At 43.9% G+C, this 5079-nt stretch overlaps 1 non-coding gene across 1 annotated transcript; it reads left to right on the plus strand.

The window, feature by feature from the left end:
- The first annotated feature begins 266 nt into the window (after positions 1–266).
- On the plus strand, positions 267–370 carry LOC117094095. The gene has a single exon (XR_004441420.1). It is a non-coding gene; the product is annotated as a small nucleolar RNA U13 (small nucleolar RNA).
- Positions 371–5079: the final 4709 nt, after the last annotated feature.

The raw sequence follows: 5079 nt of genomic DNA on the forward strand, positions 1-5079 counted from the left end.
TTCTGGCCTCAAGTGATCTGCCCGCCTTGGCCTCCCAAAGTGCTGGGATTACCCTACCGGCCAAATATTTGTACTTTTTGTAGAGATGAGATTTCACTATATTCCCCAGGCTGGTCTTGAACTCTGGAGTTCAAGCATCCCAAAGTGCTCGGGTTACAGGTGTGAATCACTGAGGCTGGCCTGAGCACATTTCTTATTGAACGAGTGGCCACTTATATAATATTTTTGCCAAAAATATTTACCTTTAATTATAAAGAAATAATCAGATCATTTTGTAGTTCATAAGCACGATGATTAGGTATTCACATGGATGTGTGAAATGTGCCATCCACAAACATTGTTATGATGTTAGCACATTACCCGTCTGACATGAAAAAAAGAAAAAAGGGCCAGGCACAGTGGCTCACGCCTCCCAGCACTTTGGGAGGCTGAGGCGGGTGGATCACGAGGTCAGGAGTTCGAAACCAGCCTGGCCAACATGGTGAAACCCCATCTCTACTAAAAATACAAAAATTAGCCGGGCGTGGTGGTGGGTGCCTGTAATCCCAGCTACTTGAGAGGTTGAGGCAGGAGAATTGCTTGAACCTGGGAGGCGGAGGTTGCAGTGAGCCGAGATCGCACCACTGCACTCCAGCCTGGGCAACACAGTGAGACTCTGTCTCAAAATAAATAAATAAATAATAAAGAAAGAAAGAAAAGAAAAAAAAAGAAAAAAATGATAATCAGATTAATCCAAATTAAGACCTCACCTCTCCAAAAGTGGCAATGTCATGAAAAACAAAAAAGGTGGAGTGAATTGTTCAAGAATAAAGGAAACAAGAGACCTGAGGAGTAAATGCAATGCTGAATTTTTTTTAAGCTATAGAGTCAAGTTTGAGGACAATTGGGAACATCTGAATATGGGTTATATAGTAGATAGTAAAATTGTATCTGCATTAAATTTATTAAGGATGACAATCGTAGTTATGTAGGTGTACTCAGCTGAATGGTGCCTGCCTTCAAAAGATATGCCAATGTTCTAATCCCCAGGACATATGAATGCTATTTAGAAAATGGATCTTCATATGTATAATTAAGGATCTTGAGATGAGATCATCCTGGATTATCTGGGTGGTCTCTAATTCCAACGACAAGTACCCTTATAAGAGATACAGAAAAGAGAGAAGAGGAAGAGGCAATGTGACCACAGAGGCAGAAACTGGAGTGACGTGCCCACAAGTCAAGGGATACTGATGGCCACCAAACCTGGAAGAGTCAAAGAACAGATTGTCCCTTAGAGTCTCCAGGGGGAGCGCAACCCTGCTGATACCTCGCTTTTGGACTTCTGGCCTCCAGAACTGTGAGAGAACACATTTCTGTTGTTTTAAGTCACCAAGTTTGTGGTAAGTTGATATGGCAGCTGTAGGAAGCTAATACAGTAGGAGAATATATTTTCTTTTAAGCAATACATGCTAAAATATTTAGCATATTAAGGAAAGTGTCATGATTTCTACAACTTGCAACTTACTTTTGAAAGGCTCATTAAATAATTTGAAAAGCTATATATGTATGTGTGTGGTTTTTGTTGTTGTTGTTGTTTGAGAGTCTTGCTCTGTCGCCCTGGAGTGCAGTGGTGCAATCTCGGCTCACTCCAACCTCCGCCTCCCGGGTTAAGCGATTCTCCTGCCTCAGCCTCCCGAGTAGCTGAGATTACACGCACCTGCCACCACGCCTGGCTAATTTTTTGTATTTTTAGTAGAGACGGGGTTATACCATGTTGGCCAGACTGGTCTCGAACTCCTGACCTCAGGCAATCCACCCTCCTCTGCCTCCCAAAGTACTGGGATTACAGGTTTGGGCCACTGAGCCACCATGCCTGGCTGGTATGTGTGTGTTTTAAATACACACATATTTTACCCTATTTGCTATATATGTACACACACATTGTTAGCATTAATATTTTACTTAGGTAAGTGTTAATAATTGCTAAATTTAGGTAAAGCATATATGGCATGGTCATACTATTCTTTCCATTTTTATATAGAATTGAGATTGGTAAAATAAATACACACATAAATAAAAATTTTGGAAAAAGGATGAAAGAGGAGACCAGACATGGTGACTCATGTCTGTAATCCCAGCACTTTGTTTTTTTTTTTTTTTTTTTTTTTTTTTTGAGACGGAGTCTCGCTCTGTTGCCCAGGCTGGAGTGCTGTGGCCGGATCTCAGCTCACTGCAAGCTCCGCCTCCTGGGTTTACGCCATTCTCCTGCCTCAGCCTCCCGAGTAGCTGGGACTATAGGCACCCACCACCTCGCCCGGCTAGTTTTTTTGTATTTTTTAGTAGAGACGGGGTTTCACCGTGTTAGCCAGGATGGTCTCGATCTCCTGACCTCGTGATCCGCCCGTCTCGGCCTCCCAAAGTGCTGGGATTACAGGCTTGAGCCACCGCGCCTGGCCAATCCCAGCACTTTGGAAGGCCGAAGCGGGAGGATCACTTGAGTCCAGGAGATCGAGATGAGTTTGGGCAACATGGCAAAACCCCGACTCCACAAAAACAAAAAATTAGCCGGGTGTAATGGCACATAATTGTAGTCCCAGCTACTTGTGGGACTGAGGCAGGAGGATCACTTGAGCCCTGGAGTTCGAGGCTTCATTGAGCTGAGATCACACCGCTGCACTCCAGTCTGGGTGACACAGAAAGACCTTGTATCAAAAAAAGGGGGGGGGGAGTTTTCTAGCTTAAAAATCACACATGGGCCAGGCGCAGTGGCTCATGCCTATAAATCCCAGCACTTTGGGAGGCCAAGGCAGGTGGATCACGAGGTCAGGAGTACAAGGGCAGCCTGGCCAAGATGGTGAAATCCCATCTCTACTAAAAATACAAAAAAATCAGCCGGGCATGGTGGCGGTTGCCTGTAATCCCAGCTACTACTTGGGAGGCTGAGGCAGGGAATTACTTGAACCTGGGAGATAGAGGTTGCAGTGAGCCGAGACTGCGCCACTGCACTCTAGGCTGGGCGACAGCGCGAGACGCTATCTCAAAAAAAAAAAAAAGAAAAAAAAAGAAAAGAAAAAGAAAAGAAAAGTAAAAGAAAAAGCATATATGACTGGCCATACTGGGGCTGTCAGCTTTTAAAGGCAGCATCCATGTTATTTCATAGAGGGACAGTTATTTCATAAAGCTTCCTGGAAATCTCAAGAACAAGACAAAACCAGCGGGATCTGCAGCCTTAATCCATCCCTGACCCAACCCGCAAGATGGAAAGGGTATGAAAAGTATCTCCTAGAAATAGTAACTGATGAAAAAAATAAATATCAATGCTTCTGAATGGTAGAACTAAACAGGCTTCATATCTTACTTACAAACTGGGGTAGCAAGGAGAAAGAAGAGTGGTAAGTTTAAATAAAGCCAGAAAGAACACAGAAGATAAATTTATTTCTGGTCTTCCCTTTCTTCAGATTCGTGATTATTTTTATCACCAATAATTCCACCTGCACATATAGGTTCCTCTACATCTTGCCTTCATGGAGCTAAATACAAAGACCATTAACTTCAATGATGCTAATATGATTAAAATCTTCTGGGCAGCCAAACAGTGTGGTGCACACTTACCATCCCAGCTACTCCAGGAGGCTGAGACTGGAGGATCCCTTGAGCCCAGGAGTTCAAGATCAGCTTGGGCAACATAGCTGTGAAACCCCCATCTCAAAAAAGAAAAAACAAAAAACAAAACAAAACAAAACAAAAACCCAAGCTGAAATTCTCTGGGAAGGAAACACAAATTCAATGTAATAGTTGTTTTTAAGGACCAGATATGGGGGCTCATACCTATAATCCCAGCACTTTGGGAGGCCAAAGCAAGAGGATTGCTTGAGGCCAGGAGTTTGAGATTGGCCTGGGCAACATAGTGAGACCCTGTCCCTAACAGGAAACAAAAAAACAAAGTAAGGTCAGGTGTGGTGGCTCACACCTGTAATCCCAGCACTTTGGGACACAGAGGCGGGCAGATCACAAGGTCAGGAGTTTGAGACCAGCCTGGCCAACATGACAAAACCCCGTCTCCACTAAAAATACAAAAATTAGCCAGATATGGTGGCAGGCGCCTGTAATCCCAGCTACTTGGGAGGCTGAGGCAGGAGAATTGCTTGAAACCGGGAGACGGAGGTTGCAGTGAGCTCAGGCAGTGCCATTGCACTCCAGCCTGGGCAAAAGAGTGAGACTCAGTCTCAAAAAAACAAAAACAAAAAACAAAGTAATAGTGTTTCTAAAATAATTTAAATATCATAAGCAGTAATCAGACAAAACTAATTCAAAGCCGTAGTTGAACTCTGCTTTCAAAGTTGAAAATGAAGTGAAAGCAATATTTTGCAAGTAAATAGGTAAAATAAATACTGTGGAAATGAGGAAAACATGGACTAATCAGTTCAATTCTGTAATGATATGTGACCAAATGGCATCTGTGCAAGTGACAAATCACAAAATAAACCAACTAAAAAATAATCTTCAAACATATTTTTGGTTTTTTGCTGCAAAGATGCTGGTCTGCATTCACGTACATTGCTAATTTAAGAAAGAGGGCCTGGGCCAGGCACGGTGGCTCATACCTGCAATCCCAGCGCTTTGGGAGGCCGAGGCTGGCGGATCACTTGAGGTCAGGAGTTCAAGACCAGCCTGACCAACATGCAGAAACCCTGTCTCTACTAAAAATACAAAAAAAAATTAGTCAGGCATGGTGGCGCATGCCTGTAATCCCAGCTGCTCAGGAGGCTGAGGCAGAAGAATAGCTTGAACCTGGGAGACGGAGGTTGTGGTGAGCTGAGATTGCACCATTGCACCCCAGGCTGGGCAACCAGAGTGAAACTCCGTCTCAAAAAAAAAAAAAAAAGAAGTCCAGGAGCGGTGCCTCACACCTGTAATCCCACCACTTTGGGAGGCTGAGGCAGGCAGATAACTTGAGGCCACAAGTTTGAGACCAGCTTGGCCAACGTGGCAAAATCCTGTCTCTACTAAAAATGCAAAAATTAGCCGGGCATGGTGGCACATGCCTGTAATTCCAGCTACTTGGGAGGCTGAGGCATGAGAATCACTTGAACCCAG

The sequence above is a fragment of the Trachypithecus francoisi genome, unplaced genomic scaffold, assembly GCF_009764315.1.
Source record: "Trachypithecus francoisi isolate TF-2019V2 unplaced genomic scaffold, Tfra_2.0 Lachesis_group12, whole genome shotgun sequence".
Taxonomy (NCBI): domain Eukaryota; kingdom Metazoa; phylum Chordata; class Mammalia; order Primates; family Cercopithecidae; genus Trachypithecus; species Trachypithecus francoisi.